Source organism: Sphaeramia orbicularis, chromosome 7, assembly GCF_902148855.1.
Source record: "Sphaeramia orbicularis chromosome 7, fSphaOr1.1, whole genome shotgun sequence".
Classification (NCBI taxonomy): domain Eukaryota; kingdom Metazoa; phylum Chordata; class Actinopteri; order Kurtiformes; family Apogonidae; genus Sphaeramia; species Sphaeramia orbicularis.
This window is the reverse complement of record NC_043963.1, coordinates 227,869-240,330: the sequence shown is the minus strand read 5'-3', so window position 1 is coordinate 240,330 and position 12,462 is coordinate 227,869.

The window sequence follows — 12,462 nt, the reverse complement described above, 5'->3', positions numbered from 1 at the left end:
ATCAAATATGCATTTGGACCATTTGGGTGACCTTTGACCTCTAACTGGACCTTGACTCTCCACCTTTTGTAGTGCACAGCACTCTGCAGACATGAGCTGTCTGACAGAACCACACTGAAGGCCCAGCAGGAGCAGACTGACACACTGGACTGTATCAAAAGTGTAGAAGGTTTAAAGTTGACACGAACCCCATGTTTTCAGGATTGAAAAAGTCATTTTCAGGTGTGTGTGTGTTGAATCTGAAGTTGAATCTGAACATTTTCCTGAAATAATTTAAAAATAAATAAAATAAAAATAAATTTGGTGAGTTTTTGTAAATGTTCAGGGGGTCAAAATTGAGCTCAAAGCGCAGGAGAAAGAAAATAAATAAATTAATTTAAAAAATAAATAAATAAATAATTAAAGCCGCAAGTGGCATCTAAAGGCCCTCGCCACGGGCACGTCCAGTAGAAGTATGTCCATCGTTCAGCAGGTGGCGCTGTAGCACCAAATTTCAATGTCTTCTGATGAATGGGTGTAGGCCTGGGAGATCGACAACTGATTCAAATTTGAGGGAGATCTTTGGTTTATGTCCAAACTAAAGAAATTTTAGTATAAGTAAATCTGTAGGGGGCGCTATGCAGCTAAAATTGAATTTCTTCCTTTGAATGGGTGTCGACCTGCGAGATTTACCACCGAGTGAAATTTGAGCCAAATCGGTGTTCGTATGTTTGAATTAATGCAATTTTTGTGAAGGTAAATTTGTAGGGGGCGCTATTTAGCGAAATGTCATTTTCTTTTGATAAATGGGTGTAGGCCTGGGAGATTGACAACTGATTCAAATTTTAGCCAAATTGGTATTCGTATGTCTAACGTGAAGTAATTTTCATAAAGGTAAAATTGTAGGGGGCGCTATGGTACCGAATTTCAATTTTTCTGATAAATGGGTGTAGGCCTGGGAGATAGATGTCTGAGTCCAATTTGAGCTAAATCGGTGTTCATATGTCCGAACTGAAGCAATTTTAATAAAAAATATTAAAAATGTTTGTAGGGGGCGCTGTAGTGCAAAATTTCAGTTTCTTTTGACAAATAGGTGTAGGCCTTTGAGACAGATGTCTGAGTCAAATTTGAGCCAAATCGGTGTTCGTATGTCTGAACTGATGTCATTTTTGTAAATGTACATTTGTAGGGGGCGCTATGGTGCCAAATTTCAATTTCTTTTAAATGGGTGTAGGCCTGGGAGATGGACGTCTGAGTCAAATTTCAGCCAAATCGGTGTTCGTATGTCTGAGCTGAAGCAATTTTTGTGATGGTAAATTTTCGAAAAAACTTTGCAACGTTTGTAACCTCGTCACACAAAAACGGTGACACCGATTCAAAAAATTCGGCTAACTTTTGATGCCCCACTTCTCTAGATACTGTGCACCGATTTTGAGCTCATTCGGCCAAACGGCTTAGTAGGAGATAGTTAAAATACAACTTCAGCGAAAACGCTGACTCAGCATTTTGGAAATTTCAATCCAATATGGCCGACTAAGGGTTGTTTTAGGGGCGTGGCCATAATAATATTTTTTGTTTGTCTCCTCATGATGAATCTGTGTACCGATTTTTGTGGCTCTACGACAAACTTTATGTTGGACGCACTCCCATTGGCGCAATGCATTTCCACTTTTCAAGGGGGCGCTGCCGCAACATTTCTTTACTGACATCTACGAAACCTGTATGTAAATTAAATTTCTCACACTTCTGAATTTTAGGCAAAATTTGGTGAGTTTTCATAAATGTTCAGGGGGTCAAAATTGAGCTCAAAGCGCAGGAGAAGAAAAATAAAAATAAAATAAAAAAAAAATAAAGAAAAATAATAAGAATCTGAGCAAGAACAATACAGCTGTTTCTATGGCAACCATGTATTTGGCCTTATGTCAAAGCTCTCGAGGTCCCCCACATGTCTGTGGGGTCAGAGGTCACGTGTCGTGCACTTACACCCACATGACTGACCCCGACTGGGCGTGTCCCATTGACTCCCATTCATTGTGAGCAGGTGTAAATATGCGGTTTGTGCACATGTCATGTACATCGTCGGAAAGGTCTCAGTGCCGTGAATGTGAATATGTGTGAGAGTGGCGACAGTGGCGAAAGGCGACCGCGTCACTGGCGATTTGGTCCCCATGCGCCCACTGCAGACTCAATAGGCCCTGCGCCGGCTTTACTCGGCTCGGGCCTAATTACATTGTGATAATGTTTACATCTACAACGTTTCCTTAAAAATCTGAATGACATGAACAACTTGAAATGTATTTAGAAAAACAAGTGCAATTTTAACAATATTCTGCCTCAGTTTATCATTTCCATGTGTGTTATAACTTACATTACAATTACAAATACACTAATAAACATTTTGTAGCAGGTAGAATATTGGGAAAATTATATCTATTTCTCTTAAGACATTTCAGGTTGTTCATATTTGTTCAGGTTATTCACATTTTTTTTTGTTAAAGGATAGTTTGTTAATGTAAACATTTGCATGAAATTGTACTTTTTTTCTCTAAAACAAAGATAAAATCTGCAGTTGTCATTATTTTTAAGTTATTATGATACTGTTTTACTGATCTGACCCATTTCAGATCTAACTGATCTGTATGTGGAACCTGAATTAAAATGATTTTTACCTCCGCCTAGGAGGTTCTGTTTTTGCCAGGGTTTGTTTGTTTGTTTGTTTGTTTGTTTGTTTGTTTGTTTGTTTGTCTGTCCGTTAGTGTGCAACATAACTCAAAAAGTTATGGACAGATTTGGATGAAATTTTCAGGGTTTGTTGGAAATGGGATAAGGAAGAAATGATTACATTTTGGTGGTGATCGGGGGTGGGGGGGCCCACGGGGGGGGGCCATTTCCAACAAACCCTGAAAATTTCATCCAAATCTGTCCATAACTTTTTGAGTTATGTTGCACACTAACGGACAGACAAACAGACACACAAACAAACAAACCCTGGCAAAAACATAACCTCCTTGGCACGGGGGGGGGGCCACGGGGGGGGGCCACTGATCAGCCTTGGCGGAGGTCTGCGCTCTCCGAGTGCTTCTAGTTACACCATTGATTGTTAATATCTTCAGTGTAGTTTTTGTATTTCACTAATCCATCCTACAGGGCAGTGCAAAAAAAAAAAAAATCAAATTCTTAATTTCAGTGCAAAAAAAAAAAAAAAAATCAGTGCTACAAATTCAATGTCTTTTATTATCCAAAATCTGATGACACAGATTTACTTCCATAAAAAAACAGCATAAAAATATAAAAAGAAACATGTCACTCACTGATTAAAAGCCAATGAGAAAAGTAAATTAACAAATAATAACAGTAGCCTCCTGTTGGTGTGAAATAAAGGCACTGCTGAAGAAATGCACATCTGATCAGAGGAAACAGTCCCAGAATAAACCCTGGTTCTGTCCTGACCCTGGTTCTGTACTGACCCTGGTTCTGTCCTGACCCTGGTTCTGTCCTGACCCTGGTTCTGTCCTGACCCTGGTTCTGTACTGACCCTGGTTCTGTCCTGACCCTGGTTCTGTCCTGACCCTGGTTCTGTCCTGACCCTGGTTCTGTACTGACCCTGGTTCTGTAACTGACCCTGGTTCTGTAACTGACCCTGGTTCTGTAACTGACCCTGGTTCTTTAACTGACCCTGGTTCTGTAACTGACCCTGGTTCTGTAACTGACCCTGGTTCTGTAACTGACCCTGGTTCTTTAACTGACCCTGGTTCTGTACTGACCCTGGTTCTGTCCTGACCCTGGTTCTGTAACTGACCCTGGTTCTGTAACTGACCCTGGTTCTGTACTGACCCTGGTTCTTTAACTGACCCTGGTTCTGTAACTGACCCTGGTTCTGTCCTGACCCTGGTTCTGTACTGACCCTGGTTCTGTCCTGACCCTGGTTCTGTCCTGACCCTGGTTCTGTACTGACCCTGGTTCTGTACTGACCCTGGTTCTGTCCTGACCCTGGTTCTGTACTGACCCTGGTTCTTTAACTGACCCTGGTTCTGTCCTGACCCTGGTTCTGTACTGACCCTGGTTCTGTCCTGACCCTGGTTCTGTCCTGACCCTGGTTCTGTACTGACCCTGGTTCTGTAACTGACCCTGGTTCTGTAACTGACCCTGGTTCTGTACTGACCCTGGTTCTTTAACTGACCCTGGTTCTGTACTGACCCTGGTTCTGTCCTGACCCTGGTTCTGTAACTGACCCTGGTTCTGTAACTGACCCTGGTTCTGTACTGACCCTGGTTCTTTAACTGACCCTGGTTCTGTAACTGACCCTGGTTCTGTCCTGACCCTGGTTCTGTACTGACCCTGGTTCTGTAACTGACCCTGGTTCTGTACTGACCCTGGTTCTGTACTGACCCTGGTTCTGTCCTGACCCTGGTTCTGTCCTGACCCTGGTTCTTTAACTGACCCTGGTTCTGTCCTGACCCTGGTTCTGTACTGACCCTGGTTCTTTAACTGACCCTGGTTCTGTACTGACCCTGGTTCTGTAACTGACCCTGGTTCTGTAACTGACCCTGGTTCTGTACTGACCCTGGTTTTTTAACTGACCCTGGTTCTGTAACTGACCCTGGTTCTGTCCTGACCCTGGTTCTGTCCTGACCCTGGTTCTGTACTGACCCTGGTTCTGTAACTGACCCTGGTTCTGTCCTGACCCTGGTTCTGTACTGACCCTGGTTCTGTCCTAACCCTGGTTCTGTCCTGACCCTGGTTCTGTACTGACCCTGGTTCTGTACTGACCCTGGTTCTGTAACTGACCCTGGTTCTGTCCTGACCCTGGTTCTGTCCTGACCCTGGTTCTGTAACTGACCCTGGTTCTGTCCTGACCCTGGTTCTGTCCTGACCCTGGTTCTGTAACTGACCCTGGTTCTGTACTGACCCTGGTTCTGTCCTGACCCTGGTTCTGTCCTGACCCTGGTTCTGTACTGACCCTGGTTCTGTCCTGACCCTGGTTCTTTAACTGACCCTGGTTCTGTACTGACCCTGGTTCTGTAACTGACCCTGGTTCTGTCCTGACCCTGGTTCTTTAACTGACCCTGGTTCTGTACTGACCCTGGTTCTGTACTGACCCTGGTTCTGTCCTGACCCTGGTTCTGTACTGACCCTGGTTCTGTACTGACCCTGGTTCTGTAACTGACCCTGGTTCTGTAACTGACCCTGGTTCTGTACTGACCCTGGTTCTGTAACTGACCCTGGTTCTGTAACTGACCCTGGTTCTGTCCTGACCCTGGTTCTGTACTGACCCTGGTTCTGTCCTGACCCTGGTTCTGTCCTGACCCTGGTTCTGTACTGACCCTGGTTCTGTCCTGACCCTGGTTCTGTACTGACCCTGGTTCTTTAACTGACCCTGGTTCTGTCCTGACCCTGGTTCTGTACTGACCCTGGTTCTGTCCTGACCCTGGTTCTGTACTGACCCTGGTTCTGTAACTGACCCTGGTTCTGTCCTGACCCTGGTTCTGTCCTGACCCTGGTTCTGTAACTGACCCTGGTTCTGTCCTGACCCTGGTTCTGTACTGACCCTGGTTCTGTACTGACCCTGGTTCTGTCCTGACCCTGGTTCTGTAACTGACCCTGGTTCTGTCCTGACCCTGGTTCTGTCCTGACCCTGGTTCTGTACTGACCCTGGTTCTGTCCTGACCCTGGTTCTGTACTGACCCTGGTTCTGTAACTGACCCTGGTTCTGTCCTGACCCTGGTTCTGTCCTGACCCTGGTTCTGTACTGACCCTGGTTCTGTACTGACCCTGGTTCTGTAACTGACCCTGGTTCTGTCCTGACCCTGGTTCTGTCCTGACCCTGGTTCTGTAACTGACCCTGGTTCTGTCCTGACCCTGGTTCTGTCCTGACCCTGGTTCTGTAACTGACCCTGGTTCTGTACTGACCCTGGTTCTGTCCTGACCCTGGTTCTGTCCTGACCCTGGTTCTGTACTGACCCTGGTTCTGTCCTGACCCTGGTTCTTTAACTGACCCTGGTTCTGTACTGACCCTGGTTCTGTAACTGACCCTGGTTCTGTCCTGACCCTGGTTCTTTAACTGACCCTGGTTCTGTACTGACCCTGGTTCTGTCCTGACCCTGGTTCTGTACTGACCCTGGTTCTGTCCTGACCCTGGTTCTGTACTGACCCTGGTTCTGTACTGACCCTGGTTCTGTAACTGACCCTGGTTCTGTAACTGACCCTGGTTCTGTACTGACCCTGGTTCTGTAACTGACCCTGGTTCTGTAACTGACCCTGGTTCTGTCCTGACCCTGGTTCTGTACTGACCCTGGTTCTGTCCTGACCCTGGTTCTGTCCTGACCCTGGTTCTGTACTGACCCTGGTTCTGTCCTGACCCTGGTTCTGTACTGACCCTGGTTCTTTAACTGACCCTGGTTCTGTCCTGACCCTGGTTCTGTACTGACCCTGGTTCTGTCCTGACCCTGGTTCTGTACTGACCCTGGTTCTGTAACTGACCCTGGTTCTGTCCTGACCCTGGTTCTGTCCTGACCCTGGTTCTGTAACTGACCCTGGTTCTGTCCTGACCCTGGTTCTGTACTGACCCTGGTTCTGTACTGACCCTGGTTCTGTCCTGACCCTGGTTCTGTAACTGACCCTGGTTCTGTCCTGACCCTGGTTCTGTCCTGACCCTGGTTCTGTACTGACCCTGGTTCTGTCCTGACCCTGGTTCTGTACTGACCCTGGTTCTGTAACTGACCCTGGTTCTGTCCTGACCCTGGTTCTGTACTGACCCTGGTTCTGTACTGACCCTGGTTCTTTAACTGACCCTGGTTCTGTCCTGACCCTGGTTCTGTCCTGACCCTGGTTCTGTACTGACCCTGGTTCTGTACTGACCCTGGTTCTGTAACTGACCCTGGTTCTGTCCTGACCCTGGTTCTGTACTGACCGTGGTTCTTTAACTGACCCTGGTTCTGTACTGACCCTGGTTCTTTAACTGACCCTGGTTCTGTACTGACCCTGGTTCTGTAACTGACCCTGGTTCTTTAACTGACCCTGGTTCTGTACTGACCCTGGTTCTGTAACTGACCCTGGTTCTGTAACTGACCCTGGTTCTGTACTGACCCTGGTTCTGTAACTGACCCTGGTTCTGTAACTGACCCTGGTTCTGTACTGACCCTGGTTCTGTCCTGACCCTGGTTCTGTAACTGACCCTGGTTCTGTCCTGACCCTGGTTCTGTCCTGACCCTGGTTCTGTACTGACCCTGGTTCTGTACTGACCCTGGTTCTGTAACTGACCCTGGTTCTGTCCTGACCCTGGTTCTGTACTGACCCTGGTTCTGTCCTGACCCTGGTTCTGTAACTGACCCTGGTTCTGTACTGACCCTGGTTCTGTCCTGACCCTGGTTCTGTCCTGACCCTGGTTCTGTACTGACCCTGGTTCTTTAACTGACCCTGGTTCTGTCCTGACCCTGGTTCTGTCCTGACCCTGGTTCTGTAACTGACCCTGGTTCTGTCCTGACCCTGGTTCTGTACTGACCCTGGTTCTGTCCTGATCCTGGTTCTGTACTGACCCTGGTTCTGTCCTGACCCTGGTTCTGTCCTGACCCTGGTTCTGTAACTGACCCTGGTTCTGTCCTGACCCTGGTTCTGTCCTGACCCTGGTTCTGTACTGACCCTGGTTCTGTACTGACCCTGGTTCTGTAACTGACCCTGGTTCTGTAACTGACCCTGGTTCTGTCCTGACCCTGGTTCTGTACTGACCCTGGTTCTGTCCTGACCCTGGTTCTGTAACTGACCCTGGTTCTGTCCTGACCCTGGTTCTGTCCTGACCCTGGTTCTGTACTGACCCTGGTTCTGTAACTGACCCTGGTTCTGTAACTGACCCTGGTTCTGTCCTGACCCTGGTTCTGTACTGACCCTGGTTCTTTAACTGACCCTGGTTCTGTCCTGACCCTGGTTCTGTCCTGACCCTGGTTCTGTAACTGACCCTGGTTCTGTACTGACCCTGGTTCTGTCCTGACCCTGGTTCTGTAACTGACCCTGGTTCTGTACTGACCCTGGTTCTGTAACTGACCCTGGTTCTGTCCTGACCCTGGTTCTGTACTGACCGTGGTTCTTTAACTGACCCTGGTTCTGTACTGACCCTGGTTCTTTAACTGACCCTGGTTCTGTACTGACCCTGGTTCTGTACTGACCCTGGTTCTGTAACTGACCCTGGTTCTTTAACTGACCCTGGTTCTGTACTGACCCTGGTTCTGTAACTGACCCTGGTTCTGTAACTGACCCTGGTTCTTTAACTGACCCTGGTTCTGTACTGACCCTGGTTCTGTCCTGACCCTGGTTCTGTAACTGACCCTGGTTCTGTCCTGACCCTGGTTCTGTCCTGACCCTGGTTCTGTACTGACCCTGGTTCTGTAACTGACCCTGGTTCTGTCCTGACCCTGGTTCTGTCCTGACCCTGGTTCTGTACTGACCCTGGTTCTGTACTGACCCTGGTTCTGTAACTGACCCTGGTTCTGTCCTGACCCTGGTTCTGTACTGACCCTGGTTCTGTACTGACCCTGGTTCTTTAACTGACCCTGGTTCTGTCCTGACCCTGGTTCTGTAACTGACCCTGGTTCTGTACTGACCCTGGTTCTGTAACTGACCCTGGTTCTGTACTGACCCTGGTTCTGTCCTGACCCTGGTTCTGTAACTGACCCTGGTTCTGTCCTGACCCTGGTTCTGTACTGACCCTGGTTCTTTAACTGACCCTGGTTCTGTACTGACCCTGGTTCTGTACTGACCCTGGTTCTGTAACTGACCCTGGTTCTTTAACTGACCCTGGTTCTGTACTGACCCTGGTTCTGTAACTGACCCTGGTTCTTTAACTGACCCTGGTTCTGTACTGACCCTGGTTCTGTAACTGACCCTGGTTCTTACCCTGGTTCTGTAACTGACCCTGGTTCTGTAATGACCTGGTTCTGTACTGACCCTGGTTCTGTAACTGACCCTGGTTCTGTCCTGACCCTGGTTCTGTCCTGACCCTGGTTCTGTAACTGACCCTGGTTCTGTCCTGACCCTGGTTCTGTACTGACCGTGGTTCTTTAACTGACCCTGGTTCTGTCCTGACCCTGGTTCTGTCCTGACCCTGGTTCTGTACTGACCCTGGTTTCTGTCCTGACCCTGGTTCTGTACTGACCCTGGTTCTGTAACTGACCCTGGTTCTGTCCTGACCCTGGTTCTGTCCTGACCCTGGTTCTGTACTGACCGTGGTTCTTTAACTGACCCTGGTTCTGTCCTGACCCTGGTTCTGTACTGACCCTGGTTCTGTCCTGACCCTGGTTCTCTCCTGACCCTGGTTCTGTACTGACCCTGGTTCTGTAACTGACCCTGGTTCTGTCCTGACCCTGGTTCTGTAACTGACCCTGGTTCTGTAACTGACCCTGGTTCTGTCCTGACCCTGGTTCTGTACTGACCCTGGTTCTGTACTGACCCTGGTTCTGTAACTGACCCTGGTTCTGTCCTGACCCTGGTTCTGTCCTGACCCTGGTTCTGTACTGACCCTGGTTCTGTAACTGACCCTGGTTCTGTCCTGACCCTGGTTCTGTACTGACCGTGGTTCTTTAACTGACCCTGGTTCTGTCCTGACCCTGGTTCTGTACTGACCCTGGTTCTGTACTGACCCTGGTTCTGTAACTGACCCTGGTTCTGTCCTGACCCTGGTTCTGTCCTGACCCTGGTTCTGTACTGACCCTGGTTCTGTAACTGACCCTGGTTCTGTCCTGACCCTGGTTCTGTAACTGACCCTGATTCTGTCCTGACCCTGGTTCTGTCCTGACCCTGGTTCTGTACTGACCCTGGTTCTGTACTGACCCTGGTTCTGTACTGACCCTGGTTCTTTAACTGACCCTGGTTCTGTCCTGACCCTGGTTCTGTCCTGACCCTGGTTCTGTACTGACCCTGGTTCTGTCCTGACCCTGGTTCTGTAACTGACCCTGGTTCTGTCCTGACCCTGGTTCTGTACTGACCCTGGTTCTGTCCTGACCCTGGTTCTGTACTGACCCTGGTTCTGTAACTGACCCTGGTTCTGTACTGACCGTGGTTCTTTAACTGACCCTGGTTCTGTAACTGACCCTGGTTCTGTCCTGACCCTGGTTCTGTCCTGACCCTGGTTCTGTACTGACCCTGGTTCTGTACTGACCCTGGTTCTGTAACTGACCCTGGTTCTGTAACTGACCCTGGTTCTGTCCTGACCCTGGTTCTGTACTGACCCTGGTTCTGTCCTGACCCTGGTTCTGTAACTGACCCTGGTTCTGTCCTGACCCTGGTTCTCTCCTGACCCTGGTTCTGTACTGACCCTGGTTCTGTAACTGACCCTGGTTCTGTAACTGACCCTGGTTCTGTCCTGACCCTGGTTCTGTACTGACCCTGGTTCTTTAACTGACCCTGGTTCTGTCCTGACCCTGGTTCTGTCCTGACCCTGGTTCTGTAACTGACCCTGGTTCTGTACTGACCCTGGTTCTGTCCTGACCCTGGTTCTGTAACTGACCCTGGTTCTGTACTGACCCTGGTTCTGTAACTGACCCTGGTTCTGTCCTGACCCTGGTTCTGTACTGACCGTGGTTCTTTAACTGACCCTGGTTCTGTACTGACCCTGGTTCTTTAACTGACCCTGGTTCTGTACTGACCCTGGTTCTGTACTGACCCTGGTTCTGTAACTGACCCTGGTTCTTTAACTGACCCTGGTTCTGTACTGACCCTGGTTCTGTCCTGACCCTGGTTCTGTAACTGACCCTGGTTCTGTCCTGACCCTGGTTCTGTCCTGACCCTGGTTCTGTACTGACCCTGGTTCTGTCCTGACCCTGGTTCTGTCCTGACCCTGGTTCTGTACTGACCCTGGTTCTGTAACTGACCCTGGTTCTGTCCTGACCCTGGTTCTGTACTGACCCTGGTTCTGTACTGACCCTGGTTCTTTAACTGACCCTGGTTCTGTCCTGACCCTGGTTCTGTCCTGACCCTGGTTCTGTACTGACCCTGGTTCTGTAACTGACCCTGGTTCTGTACTGACCCTGGTTCTGTCCTGACCCTGGTTCTGTAACTGACCCTGGTTCTGTCCTGACCCTGGTTCTGTAACTGACCCTGGTTCTGTCCTGACCCTGGTTCTGTACTGACCCTGGTTCTTTAACTGACCCTGGTTCTGTACTGACCCTGGTTCTGTACTGACCCTGGTTCTGTAACTGACCCTGGTTCTTTAACTGACCCTGGTTCTGTACTGACCCTGGTTCTGTAACTGACCCTGGTTCTTTAACTGACCCTGGTTCTGTAACTGACCCTGGTTCTGTACTGACCCTGGTTCTGTAACTGACCCTGGTTCTGTCCTGACCCTGGTTCTGTCCTGACCCTGGTTCTGTAACTGACCCTGGTTCTGTCCTGACCCTGGTTCTGTACTGACCGTGGTTCTTTAACTGACCCTGGTTCTGTCCTGACCCTGGTTCTGTCCTGACCCTGGTTCTGTACTGACCCTGGTTCTGTCCTGACCCTGGTTCTGTACTGACCCTGGTTCTGTAACTGACCCTGGTTCTGTCCTGACCCTGGTTCTGTCCTGACCCTGGTTCTGTACTGACCGTGGTTCTTTAACTGACCCTGGTTCTGTCCTGACCCTGGTTCTGTACTGACCCTGGTTCTGTCCTGACCCTGGTTCTCTCCTGACCCTGGTTCTGTACTGACCCTGGTTCTGTCCTGACCCTGGTTCTGTAACTGACCCTGGTTCTGTAACTGACCCTGGTTCTGTCCTGACCCTGGTTCTGTACTGACCCTGGTTCTGTACTGACCCTGGTTCTGTCCTGACCCTGGTTCTGTCCTGACCCTGGTTCTGTAACTGACCCTGGTTCTGTCCTGACCCTGGTTCTGTACTGACCGTGGTTCTTTAACTGACCCTGGTTCTGTCCTGACCCTGGTTCTGTACTGACCCTGGTTCTGTAACTGACCCTGGTTCTGTCCTGACCCTGGTTCTGTCCTGACCCTGGTTCTGTACTGACCCTGGTTCTGTAACTGACCCTGGTTCTGTCCTGACCCTGGTTCTGTAACTGACCCTGGTTCTGTCCTGACCCTGGTTCTGTCCTGACCCTGGTTCTGTACTGACCCTGGTTCTGTACTGACCCTGGTTCTTTAACTGACCCTGGTTCTGTCCTGACCCTGGTTCTGTCCTGACCCTGGTTCTGTAACTGACCCTGGTTCTGTCCTGACCCTGGTTCTGTACTGACCCTGGTTCTGTCCTGACCCTGGTTCTGTACTGACCCTGGTTCTGTAACTGACCCTGGTTCTGTACTGACCGTGGTTCTTTAACTGACCCTGGTTCTGTAACTGACCCTGGTTCTTTAACTGACCCTGGTTCTGTACTGACCCTGGTTCTGTAACTGACCCTGGTTCTTTAACTGACCCTGGTTCTGTACTGACCCTGGTTCTGTAACTGACCCTGGTTCTGTACTGACCCTGGTTCTTTAACTGACCCTGGTTCTGTAACTGACCCTGGTTCTG